Source organism: Hemitrygon akajei, chromosome 8 (genome assembly GCF_048418815.1).
Source record: "Hemitrygon akajei chromosome 8, sHemAka1.3, whole genome shotgun sequence".
NCBI lineage: Eukaryota > Metazoa > Chordata > Chondrichthyes > Myliobatiformes > Dasyatidae > Hemitrygon > Hemitrygon akajei.
In genome coordinates this window covers 56,868,247-56,882,592 of record NC_133131.1, presented here as the reverse complement: position 1 = coordinate 56,882,592, position 14,346 = coordinate 56,868,247, and positions in this window count along the sequence as shown.

Here is a 14,346-nt window from a genome sequence, read left to right as displayed (position 1 = left end):
TGGAAGGATATTCCTTGGGCTGGAAGTGTCCTCCTTGGAGTCGTATTGGCTGGAGAGCGCGTCCGACTTCCCGTTCTTGGATCTTGGACTGTATGTGAGGGAAAACTTGAACCGTCCAATAAATATTGGCCGAATGGCCTCGCGGGAGTTCAAACGTTTGGCGGTCTGACTATACCCCAGGTTTTTATGATCAATCCATACCACAAACTGTTATTCTGCCCCCTCCAACCAGTACCTCCCTTCTTCCAATAGAAGTTTGACCGCCAGAAGTTCCCGATTCCCAACGTCGTAATTCCGCTCGGCGGGGGACAGTCGGCGACAATAGAAGGCGCAGGGGTGAAGCTTTTCATCCGAGCTTGATCATTGGGACAGGACTGCACGTATCACGGAGTCAGTGGCGTCCACCTCGACAATGAATTGACGGGCTGGTTTCGGATGGACCAGGATGGGAGCGGTAGTGCAACGCCTCTTCTGTTTCGGAATCCCAACAGAAGGAGGTAGTAGTGGGGCATGGGGCACCACTCGATTGTAGACTCTGATAAATCGACGGTAGAAGTTTGCAAACCCCAGGAATCGTTGAAGTTGTTTCCGGGTCGTGGGCCTAGGCCATTCTTCCACTGCCCCGATCTTCTCGAGGTCTGCTTTCACCCGTCCGCTCCTAATGATATAACACAGGAAGCTGACCGAAGGAAGGTGTAACTCACATTTCACCACCTTCACGGATAATTGGTTTTCTCACAGTCTCTGGAGGACTTGACGGAATTGGTGAACGTGTTATTGGGGGGGGGGGGGGTGCGAGAAAATATCAGGATATCTTCGAAGTAAATGAATACGAACCGATTGAAAAAGTCCCTCAGTACGTCATTAATGAGGTCTTGAAAAACGGCGGGAACATTTGTGAGGCGAAACGGCATGACCAAATATTCGAAGTGGCCCAGAGGTGTATTAAAGGCTGTCTTCCACTCGTCCCCCTCCCTCACCCTGACTAGATGGTAGGCGTTACAAAGGTCCAGATTTGAGAAAATGGTGGCTCCTACAGGAGAAGATGAAGGCCTGATAATGCCCGCCGCGAGGGACTCTCTGATGTATTTCCCCATGTCCTTTCTCTCCGGTTGGGATAGGTTAAAAAGGCAACTGGTGAGAAGCGAGGTCCCGGGGAGAAGGTCGATGGGACAATCATATGGGCGGTGCGGAGACAGGGAAAAGGCCCGCTGTTTGCTGAATACCGGTTCCAGGTCATGGTATTCTGTGGGGAGTCGGAACAAATCGAGGGGTTCCGGGACAGGCGGGTTCGCGGTAGCTTCTCTGGGAGATGGGGCCGACCGCAGACAGTTGGCATAGCAAGACGGACTCCATTCGGCTATCCTCCCAGTAGTCCAGTCGATGTGAGGATTGCGTTGGGTCAGCCATGGATACCCTAGAACTACCGGGGCTTGACGTGAAGGAATGAGACTGAATCGTACCTCCTCCCGATGGTTTCCGGATAGGACCAAGGTCAGGGGCGGCGGACACTGTGTCACCCGAGCCAGCAGCTTTCAGTCCAGGGCCCAGGCCTCCATGGGGCTAGTTAGCGGCTCGGGAGTATTCCAGCCTGGGAGACAATGTCTTCGTCCAGCAGATTGCCCTCGGTACCTGAATCCACCAAAAAGGATAGGGACTGAGACTGTCGTTGGTAATGCACGATAGCGGGATCTGCATCCGAGTCTGGGGGTGGGGGGGGGGGAGGGGGGCGGGTGGCTGAAGAGAGCTTCGTTCGGCTTACCAGTTCGCCTTTTTTTGCTGGTGAGCCCTCCCTTTTGGCCGCTGAAGGCTGGTATTCCGGAAATATCCTGGCTGGCCACAATGGATACAATCCCCAGCTCTCGACCTCTGAAGTCTTTGGGCTGGGGAGAGCGGGTTCTGTCCCAGCTGCATCGATACTCCCCCAGGGTGCTGGGGACGGTCGGAGCAGGAGGTACACTTGGAGCGGCTGGGGAAAGGAGGCTGTCTGAAACTGATAAGGTGGACCGTGTGCTTCCCCGAGGAGCGGGAGACTGGTTCTTTCTCTCAGCCACTCTTGAAGTCGATTATCCAATCTAGTGGCTCGCGAGATCAGAGAGACCAGACAGTCTGTGTCGTCCCTCGCTGCCAGTTCATCCTTTATCTTGTCTGAGAGGCCCTGTCGAAACACCTCCCGCAGGGCCTCGTCATTCCACCCTGAGTCTAGCGTTAAGTTTCGGAACTCGCAGAAAGCGATTAACGGCATCCTTGTTGTGGATGAGTTGTTTGAAGACCTTTCTCATTTCAGCAACAATAGAGAGGAAGGAGGAGTAAACCTCTGATCTGTTATCCCATATCTCGTTTGTCCAAGCCAAGGCATTCCCTCGTAACAGCCCCATGATGTACGCAATCTTAGATTTATCTGAAGTGCAGGTACGTGACTGTAGCTCAAAGACCAGGGAGCATTGTAACAGGAAGGTACGGCAAGTCCCTAGGTCCTCAGCGTAGGGTTCGGGATCGGGTACGTATGTCTCTCGAGGGGACTGCGTTGCTTATCACAGCGGCGACGCCATCCCCAGCAGTGCGGTTTGGGTAGTCGGGATTCTTGGAGGGGGCGGAGAAAGGGAAGCAGAAACTCAGTTCACCTGCTCACTGACCTTCCGTGCATTCGTGGACAGAGTCTGAAGTTTTTCAGTGACCTTCCTAAGTAGTTGGTCGTGGGCGCCCAGTAGATAGCCCTGGATGTCGAGGACCTGTTGTACGGGATCTGTGTCCGCTGGGTTCATTATGGACAGTTCGTTTTATCGCACGGGCGTGGCGATGGACGAACCCAAGTGCAGAACACGGGCGCGGAAGCAGAGCCGGAAGGCGATATTGACGTAGCGAACTTGGAATTGGTATCCAGGAGCGATGCTAGACTTAGAACTGGCAGTCCTAAGAACCATGAAACGTGGTTACTCACACCAGTGTCGACCAACGAACTGACAGCTCCTTGTTGTGATCACAGGGTCTTTATCCTGCATTTTCTGATGGAAAGCCGGTGTGTTGTTAGTGGAACCTGGGAATGATTGGAAACTAAACGAGGGAATTGAGGCCCAATTCCTGAGGTAAATAGCAAGGTGGGGGATTGCCAGAAGGGATCGTCCTTCCAATTCGTCGAGTCCCGGCCCTACTCCAAGTCCACAACTTTCTGCTATCTATGACCTCTCCTTTCTGGCGGCTTCGCTGTCCATCTATCGCCGGACAATGCAGCCAGATTACCTCGGTGAGACACACAACATAAAAACACACTCCCCTTATTGGACGGCTCACATTCCAAAGCACGCGTTATCTCTAACCATAACACAAACTCTGCTGCTACAGAAAAACAATTGCATTAGCAGTGGAACCTTCCCCAGGGTGCTACACAATAATAAACTTGCATGTGGAGATGTGGCATTCTAGCCAATCCGTATGACGAAATTAACATTCTAATTATGAAAAACCTCAGTTTGAGATTTTCAATTTAATCCAGGAGAAATACGCAAAGTCCACTTCCACTGGAAAATAGAAATATACAAGTAAAACATTGGGAGAACAATGTCTCAAAATATCCCTCTGAGAGTGTCATAGAACGTATGACACCGTATTTCACAGACGGTGATTTTCAAGAGTACTGCTTACACCTGGAGCCACTGAAAAGGGATTTTCCGAAATCGATTCAAGGATTTGAAAGATATGTAAATTCTGGAAAGCGTAAGTGACCTATTTATTTGCAAGACAGAATAACAGGAAGAGAGCTTGTAAGAGTAAATCATCGACATTCAGAATGATGAAGAAGGATAAATGTTGTACACAAATGTCAATATTTGTGGTGTGTGGCTATACTGTCATAAGAAGTTTTCTGGTATTTAGAGAACAGCCAAACTGCTTTTCATTGCATTTGCATCCTCCTGCCTTATTGAAAGCTACATTACAGAAAAACACACAAAAAACAGAAAAGGCTCGGATATTTACGGGTAGGGACATAAGACTTTAGCTTTCACAACATGAACTATATATTCAACAGAGCTATAAAACATGAGAACATAAGATATTAGATGAGATGTTAGGTGAGATTCAACTTTATTGTTATTGTACCGTGTACAGATACCAAACCAAATGAAATGCAGTTAGCATCTGACCAGAAATGCGAAGAATAGTGTTATTTACAAAATAACTCCAAATAAAAAGTAAGTGCTACAGCACACAAATATAAAAATACAGAGACAGTACAATATGGTTGCAATTTAGGAGCAGAAGTAGGCCATTCAGCCTATTTAGACTGCTCCGCTAATCAATCATGTCTGATCCACTTCATCCAGTTATGCCCACTCCCTTGCTTTCACCCCATACCCTTTTGATGCCCTGGCTAATCAAGAACCTATCTATCTCCGCCTTAAATACAACCAATGGCGTGGCCGCAGCCGCACGTGGCAACAGGTTCCACAGATTTACCACCCTCTGACGAGGGTGGTAAATCAGTTCAATCCTGAAGACGTGGCCACTTGTCTTGGAACCCTTTATCATGGGAAATAACATTGCCTTATCTAATCTGAACAGGCCTTTTAACGTTTGGATTGTTTCTATGAGGTGCCCCCTCATTCTCCCGAACTCCATGGAATGCAGCCAAAGAACTGCCAGACGTTCCTCACACGGTAAGAAACATCCAGTTCAAGGATCACATTGAGATGATTGATGCTTCGTAAGCTAGGTTTAAATACAAGTAAATTAAGCAGAATCACTTTCTCATGGTAGATATGTGGTAGATAAGTGTAATGTCCCGGTCCATTTTTTTTTAACTTTTGTGCTGTTCTGTATTTTATTTTGTGCTATAGAAACATAGAAACATAAACAACATATAGCCCAAAGTTGTTCCGAGCATGTCCCTACCTTATAACTGCCTCGGCTTTACCCATAGCCCTCTATTTTTTCTAAGTTCCATGTAGCCATCTATGAGTCTCCTAAGAGAGAGTATCGTATCCGCCTCCACCACCGCCGCCGGCAGCTCATTCCACGCACTCACCACTCTGCGGAAACAGCTTACCCCTGACATCTCCTCTGTACCTATTCGCAAGCTGTTCTGTGCGAGCTGCTTGTTTTCCACTTAAGCTTCGGTTACTGTTTAACATAAGTAATAGGAGAATAGCGTGCCATCCATTTAGAATAGTCGGATGAGATATGATATGATAGGACATTTAAAAGTCACTTATATAAGCCCCCGTACAGCCAGTGAATTCAGAGCTGTAAACCACATTAACCCGTAGGGTGATAATCTAAGTCAGTTTATAACCCATCATTTTCAGCCCAATGACCCCCTATAGCATCTTCGTACTTGCCAAGGCCCATCTTAAGCACAATATTCTTTCCGGCATCCCCCATAATGTGAAAACTCTGGCTTCTTCGGGTGCCTAATCTTGGGAAGACCCCAGCCCCCCCCCCCCCAAACGTGCGAGATTGAGGAGTGATTTGAGCCCACCCAAAAACTCACTGCTTTTCTGGACGCTCGATAATTCTTTGCCCACGTACAAATGAGTGCCGCGAAATAAGGGGAATTAAGGGGAAGTTTCTGTGGTGAGGGACACTAAGTTTCAGTTTGGCGCTTTGGTTAGCAAGATATGAAGAGAGAAGACGCTGGATAGAAGAGGTCTTAGCATTCGACGTGGAGCGGGGCCGTGATCTGAAGAAGTCCGGGATAAAATAGGTGGAGGGTAGGTGACGCGGAAAATGTGAGCTCCAACTTGTGTGCATTAGGCTGTTACATTAAAATGGGCCCTGTCGTCTTTTTTTGTTGTTCTTTCTTTACTCACCCTTCAGTCCGATTAAGAATTATAAAGCTATGCTTTATTATCTGCGGTGTAATCTCTATTATTTCCTGGTACTCATTTATTTGTGGGTAAAAAATTATCGATCATCCACAAAAGTTGTGCGTTTTTGGGTGGGCTCAAATCGCGCCTCAGTATCACACATTTGGTGGGGCTGGGTATTGTCTTTCTTAGATTAGGCACCCGAAGAAGCCAGAGTTTTCATATTATGGAGGAAGCCGGAAAGAATATTGTGCTTAAGATGGGCCTTGGCAAGTATGAAGGTGCTATAGGGGGTCATTGGGCTGAAAATGATGAGGAATAAACTGACTTCTATTAACACCATACGGGTTAATGTGGTTTATATCTCTGAATTCAATGGCAGTGACTTTTAAATGCCCTATCATATCATATCTCATCCGATCATCTACATCAAGCACTTGCTGGACACTAACCGTTCAGTGTGCAAAAGTCCTGATATTGTCATTATTGTCATCTCTTCGGGACTCAGCTACTAAAATAAATGAACTACTGATAGAGGCAAGGTTCTGAGCTACCTTTTCACGTGTTCCATTTTTCAATGTGGCCTCTTACCTCTTCTCGTCACCTACCTGCTACGTCCGGCTGGTGCACTCCCTCGTCCCTTTCTCCCATGATCCACTTACATCTCCTATCAGATTCCTCTTTGCCCAGCCCGTTATTTTCCAACGCACCTGGCTTCACCAATCACGTTCTGTTTCCTCCATCCGCTCCCCGTAACTTTTGTTTTTATTTTGTCTTCTACTCTCTTCCTTTCCAGCCCTGAAGAATGACCCCGGTCTGAAACATCGACTATTTATTCATATCCATGAATTCTGGATGACCTGCCCAGTTTCGTCAGCAAAAGTATGGTCTGGAATTTCCGTCTGTCTTCTTCTGCTTTAGACGGCAGCGTTATGAGCTTTATTTATATATTGTACCTGCCTGTGTTTTCCTCTCCTTTGGAATCAAGAAGTGTTTTGAGAGGTTGCTTATAGCCGGAATTAACTACACCCTAAAGAAGGACCTGGACCCGCTGAGATGTCCCTATTGCCACACACTGTGGGGGCAATCTCATTTGCTCTGCATTTGGACATTGACGATAACAATGCCAACGTCAAGTTGTTGTTTACTGATTACAACTCAGCGTTAAACACAGTTATATCCTCGGTTCCGATCTACAACGACCAAACCCTGGGATCTTTACCTCCCTCTGCAAATGCATCACCAACTTCCTCACCGACAGACCACAGTCAGTGCTGTTCGGAAAAGAAGAAAACATCTACATCTTGCTGACCATCAACATTGCCACACCTCAGGGATGCCTGCTTAGACTGCCGTCCTGCTTTGGGATTCATACCCTCAGGATTAGATTACAGTACGGAATTATAGAGGAGCAAATTCTCAGGGAGATTGCAGATAGATTTAAAATCATAGCTTTATAATTGAAGGTGATTTCAGTTCCCTTATATTGAATGGAACTGCCACCGTCCAAAGAACTTGGATGGGAGAGAATTTGTTAAAAGTGCCCGACCATGTCTTTTCCACTAGTATGTAGATGACCCTACTAGAGGGGAAACATCACTGGACCTGGTATAGGGAAATGTGGCTGGGCAAGTGACGTAAATGTCATGTGCAAGCTGATTGTAACCAGTGACCATAACTGTTCGTTCAAAATAATGGTCTACAAAGTAAAATTATAAATTCGGGCAGGGCAAGTTATAAAGGTATTACAGAGGAAATTGAAAAGGTTGACTTATGGAGTCTTTTGGCAGGTAAACCGTGCCCGATGAAAAAGAAAATAAGAATAGGAGAAATCAGATTTAAATATATATTGTCCTTGCTTATGTTTTCCTCTCCTTTGGTATAAAAACTAAGAGTTTTGAGCGGTTGTTTATGGCCGGAATTAAGTCCTGCCTGAACAAGGACTTGGAACCGATGTAATTTCCCTATCACCACATACTGAGAGTGCCATGTCATTCGCTCTCCACTCGGCGATTTAGGATAGAAATCCCTATGTCAGCAGTTTACTGCATACAGATCAGTGTTAAACACAGGAGAATCCTCAATTCCAATCTGCAACCTCCAATTCCTGGGCGGTTTATGTCCCTCTGCAAATTGATCTTCGACTTACTCACTGGGAGACCACAGTCAGTGCAGAACAGAAAAGAAGAAATCACAGTCAACCTGGGGGATGCAACAGTGGCCGTGCCTCTGGCACAGAGTCCGGCCATGTGGCTCAGAAGGGTAGGGAAAGGAAGAAGTAGGCAGTAGTGCTAGGGGACTCTATAGTTAGGGGGTCAGACAGACGAAACTGTGGATGCAAGAAAGATACTCGGGTGCTAGTTTGCCTCCCAGGTGCCAGGGTTCGGGATGTTTCAGATCGCACCCAAGATATCCAGCGGTGGGAGGGAGAATAGCCAGAGGTCGGAGTACATATTGGTACCAATGACATATATAGGAAAAGGGAAGAGGTACTGAAAAAAGACTACAGGGATTTAGGAAGGAAGTTGAGAACCTCGGGATTACTGCCTATGCCACGCGACAGTGAGAATACGAATAGTATAAGGTGGAGGATAAATGCCTGCCTGAGGGATTGGAACAAGAGGGAGGGATTCAGATTTCTGAATCATTGGAACCTCTTTTGTGGCAGGTGTGACCTGTACAAAAAGGACGGGTTCCACTTGAATCCCAGGGGGACCAATAATCTGGCGAGGAGATATGCTAAGGCTTCTGTGGAGAGTTTAAACTAGAATTGTTGGGGGGGTGGGAACCGAACTGAAGAGATTGGGTAAGAGGAGGTTAGCTTACAAACAGAGAGAGCCTGTAGACAGTGCGAAAGGGAGGATAGGCAGGTGATAGAGAAGGGACGCTCTCAACCGAAGACTTGAGATGTGTCTATTTTAACGCAAGGAGAGTTGTGAACAATGTGGATGAGCTCAGAGCGTGAATCAGTACTTGCAGATACGATGTGGTGGCCAGTACAGAGACTTGGATGGCTCACGGACAGGATTGGTTACTTCAGGTGCCGGGTTTTAGTTGTTTCAGAAAGGACAGGGAGGGAGGCAAAAGAGGTGGGGCGTGCTACTGTTGATCCGAGATAGAGTCACGGCTGCAGAAAAGGTGGACGCCATGGAGGGATTGTTTACGGAGTCTCTGTGGGTGAAGGTTAGGAACAGGTAAGGGTCATTAACTTTACTGGGTATTTCTTATTGGCCGCCCAATAGTAACAGGGATATGGTGTAGCAGATCGGGAAACAGATCCTGGAAAGGTGTAGTAATTACAGAGTTGTGATGGGAGATTTTAATTTCCCAAATATAGATTGGCATCTCCCTAGAGCAAAGGGTTTAAATGGGATGGAGTTTGTTAGGTGTGTTCAGGAATGTTTCTTGACACAATATGCGTATATTAAGAATAGGAGGGTGACGAGAACGACGGTGGGACCGCTGAAGGATAAGGAGGGCAACATGGGCCTGGAAGCGGAGGAGTCTCGGGAGGTCCTAAATGAATACTTTGCTTCAGTGTTCACAAGTGAAAAGGATCCTGAACAGGATGAGGTCGAAGTAGTGCGGGTCTGCCTGCTGGACAATGTAGGGATTAAGGAAGAAGAAGTGCTGGATCTTCTTACAAACATTAAGATTGATAAATACCCAGGGCCGGATATGATACGCCCTAGGTTGTCGTGGGAATTGAGAGACGAGATCGCAGGAGCATTAGCTATGATCTTTGAATCCTCTTTGGCTGCAGGGGAAGTGCCGGAGCACTGGAGAATGGCAAATGTAATTCCCTTGTTTAAAAAACGTAATAGGGAGAAACCTGGGAACTTTAGACCGGTGAGTCTTTCGTCGGTATCATGCAAACTAATGTGAAGGATTCTTAAGGACAGGATTTACGAGCATTTGGAGAAGTACACAGTCTACTGATGGATAGTCAACATGGCTTTGTGAAGGGAAGATCGTGCCTCACGAGCCTGATCGAGTTTTTTGAAGAGGTAACAAAAGAAATTGATGAGGATAGGGCAGTGGATGTGGTCTACATGGAATTTATCAAAGCATTCGACAAGGTCCCTCATGACAGACTCATCCAGAAAGTCATGAGGCATGGGATAAGTGGAACCTTGGCTGTTCGGCTGAAAAAAAAATTGGCTTAAAGGAAGAAAGCAGAGGGGAGTTGTGGAAGGAAAGTATTCTGCCTGGAGGTCGGTGACTAGTGGAGTGCCGCAGGGATCAGTCCTGGGACCCCTGCTATCTGTGATTTTTATAAATGACCAGGATGTAGAGGCGGAAAGATGGGTGAGTAAGTTTGCGGTTGACACGAAGATTGGAGGAGTTGTGGATGGAGCTGTAAGTTGTCGAAGGTTACAACAGGATATAGACAGGCTGCAGAGTTGGGCAGAAAACTGTCAGATGGAGATCAATCCGGACAAGTGTGAGGTGATGTATTTTGGAAGGATAATCCAGAAGACTGAGTACAGGATTAATGGTCAGTTACTTAAAAGTGTGGATGAACAAAGGGACCTTAGGGTTCAAATCCATACATCACTCAAGGTGCTGCACAGGTTGATAAGGTAGTTAAGAAGGCCTATGCGATGCTAGGCTTCATTAAGCGCACGAGACCACACTTAGAGTATTGTGTTCAATTCTGGTAACCTCATTATAGGAAGGATGTGGAAGTTATGGAGAGGGTCCCGAGGAGATCTAACAGGATGTTGCCTGGTTTGGAGAAAAGTCATATGAATCAAGGTTAGTAGAGCTGGGATTTTTCTCATTGGAGTGTAGAAGAATGAGAGTGGACTTGATAGTGGTCTACAAGAGTATGAGAGGCATAGATAGGGTGGATAGTCAGTACCTGTTTCCCAGTGTACCAATAGCAAACACCAGAGGGCATATGTCCAAAATTAGGTGAAGGAAGTTTAGGGGAGACATCAGGGGTAAATTTTTTAAACAAAGGGTTGTGAGTGCCTAGAATGACTTGCCAGGGATAGTGGTGGAGGCTAAAACATTAAGGGTATTTAAGAACCTCTTGGACCGGCACATGGATGAAAGAAAAATGGAGGCTTATGGGGTAGTGTGGGTTTAGTACATTTTTTAAGGATTATATGGGTCGGCACAACATTGTGGGCTGAAGGGCCTGTACTGTGTTGTAGTGTTCTATGGTTGTAATATGCAGATTGGCCTACAAGAGGAGAGGCTGTACTTTGTTTGGCATTCGCAAACGAACCTGGCCAGGTTTCAGGTCTCACAGTGATAGAGCATTTTTGAGATAGTGATCATAATTCTATCTCATTTCCAATGACTTTGGAGATAGGAACAGACGAGTTAGAAAAGTCCTTAATTGGAGAAAGGGGAATGACGAGGCGATCAGGCAGTAAATTGGAGGGTTAAATTGGAAACAGATTTTCTCAGGGAAAAGTATGGACGAATTGTGGCAAATATTCAGGGGACATTTGTGTAGAGTTCTGTATAGGTACGTTCCAATGATACAGGAAGATTATGGTAGGGTACAGGAACCGTGGTGTACAAAGGCTGTAATGGATCTAGTCAAGAATAAAAGAAAAGCTTACAAATGGTTCAGAGAGCTAGGTAATGTTAGAGATCTGGATGATTATAAGGCAACTAGGAAGGAGCTTAAGAAGTAAATTAGGTGAGCCAGAAAGGGCCATTAGAAGGCTTCGCGGGCAGAATTAAGGAAACGCCATACATTCTAGAAGTATGGGAAGAGCAAGAGGATAAGATGTGAAAGAATAGGACCTGTCAAGTGTGACAGTGGGAAAGTGTGTAAGGAACTGGAGGAAATAGCAGAGGTACTTAATAAATACTTCAGTATTCACTATGGAAAAGGATCTTGGAGATTGTAATGATGACTTTCAGCAGACTGAAAAGCTTGAGCAAGTGGATATTAAGAAAGAGGATGTTCTGGAGCTTTTGGAAAGCATCAAGCTGGATACTTCGCCGGGTCGGGACGATATGTACCCCAGGCTACTGTGGGAGGCGAGGGAGCAGATTGCTGAGAATCTGGCGATGATCTTTGCATCATCAATGGGGACGGCAGAAGTTCCGGAGGATTGGAGGGTTGTGGCTGTTGTTTCTTTATTTAAGAAAGGGAGAGAGATAGCCCTGGAAATTATAGACCAGTGAGTATTACCTCAGTGGTTGGTAAGTTAATGCAGACGATCCTGAGAGGCAGGATTTATGAACATTTGGAGAGGTATAATATGATTAGTAATAGACAGCACGGATTTGTCAAAGGCAGGTCGTGCCTGACGAGACTGTTTGAATTTTTTTTGAGAATGTGACTAAACACATTGATGAAGGAAGAACAGTAGATGTAGTGCATATGGATTTCAGCAAGGCATTACATAACGTACCCCATGCAAGCCTTATTGGGAAAGTAAGGAGGCATGGGATCCAAGGGGACATTAATTGTGGATCCAGAACTGGCTTACCCACAGAAGGCAACGAGTGTTTGTAGACGGGTCATATTCTGCATGGAGTTCGGTCACCAGTGGAGTGCCTCAGGATCTGTTCTGGGACCCTTACTCTTCGTGATTTTATAAATGATCTTGATGAGGAAGTGGTGGGATGGGTAGGTAAGTTTGCTGATGACATAAAGATTGGTGGTGTTGTGGATAGTGTGGAAGACTGTCAGAGGTTACGCAGGACATTGATAGAATGCAAAATTTGGCTTAGAAGTGGCAGATGAAGTACAACCCAGATAAGTGTAAAGTTGTTCATTTTGGTAGGTCAGATAAAAATGGCAGAATATAGTATTACTGTTAAGACCCTTGACAGTGTGGAGGATCAGAGGGATCTTGGGGTTCGAGTCCATAGGACGCTCAAAGCAGCTGCGCAGGTTAACTCTGTGGTCAACGAGGCGTATGGTGTATTGACCTTCATCAATCGTGGGGTTGAATTTAGGAGCCGAGACGTAATGTTGCAGCTATATAGGTGAATGCTCAGATCCCATTTGGAGTACTGTGCTCAGTTCTGGTCGCCACACTACAGGAAGAATGTGGAAGCCATCGAAAGGGTGCAGAGGAGATTTACAAGGATGATGCCTGGATTGGGAAGCATACCTTATGAGAATAGCTTGAGTGAACTCGGCCTTTTCTCCTTGGAACGAAGGAGGATGTGAGGTCACCTGTTAGAGGTATACAAGGTGATGAGAGGTATTGATCGTATGTTTCGTCAGATGAATTTTCCCAACGCTGAAATGATTGACACCAGAAGACACAGGTTTAAGGTGCTGGGGAGTAGGTACAGAGAAGATGTCAGGGGTATGTTTTTTCGCTCAGAGAGTGGTGAGTGAGAGGAATGGGCTGCCGAAAACTGTGGTGGAGGCGGATATGATGGGGTCTTCTAAGAGAATTTTGGATAGGTACTTGCAGCTTAGTATAATAGATGTCTATAGGTAACCCCAGTAATTTGTAAGGTAGGGGCATGTTCTGCACAACTTTGCAGGCCAAAAGGCCTGTATTGTTCTGTAGGTTTTCTATGTTCTATGTTCTATCTCCGTCTTGCCGAAAAACATTTTCGTAATCCCTGGGAACCATATTCACACGACATGTGCACATCCTCCATGGTCTGAAAAGCGCCAGCTTATGTTTATCAGGGATAAACCTTATCTGCCAGATCCAGGCCCGATTCACCAAGGTATCGATGTCACCCTTCAACCTATGACTCCCCTCCATACTAACAAGAACCCAATCCATCTCACAGTTGTCAGCATAGAAAAAACAGAGCAGTGGGCTGAGCACGCATCGTTCACGTGTGCCAGTGATGAATGTCAGCAAGGTGGATATGGTTTTTATTTTCGATTCGCACTGACTGTGGTCTCCCGGTGAATATGCCAAGATTCCATTTGTAGATCCCGGATTTGGACCTTGTAGATTGGAATTGAGAATTCTGTTGATCTGTAATCAGTAAACGGCAACCGAAAGCAGGTTTTGCTATCGTCAGTGGCCGAGTGGAGAGCTAATAAGATTGCAGCCTCAGTGTGTGGCGATAGGGGAATCACAGCAGGCGTAGGTCCTTGTTTAGGCAGAGTTATTTCCGGCAGGAGTAATTTCCGGCCATTATGCAACCTATCAAAACACTCCTTTTGTTACAAGTGAGAGGAAAACACAAGCAAGCACAATATATGCAAAGAGCTTAGCAATGATAGGTTTCTAATTGAAGGTGATTTCCCTCCACTCATATTGAATGGAGCTGCCATGCTCCAAAGGATTTGGATAGGAGTAGGTGTTTTACAAGTTTCTCAAAAAGTCTTCTCCGCCAGTAAGTTGGGTAATGGGCAAGTGACTTAAATGTCATCGCGGAAGAACTTTGGGATTGGTGCCCCAACATGTGAAGATATTATCATCAAATGCTGCCGTCTGAAACAGAAGCAGAAAATTGGAAATTGCAAACCACGCAAACTCTGCAGGAACTCAGCAGGTCAGGTCAGAAGTAAATAAATAGCTTCAGATCGAGACGCTTCTTCCGGACTGGAAAGGAAATGGGAAGAAGACAAAATAAAATGTTTGGG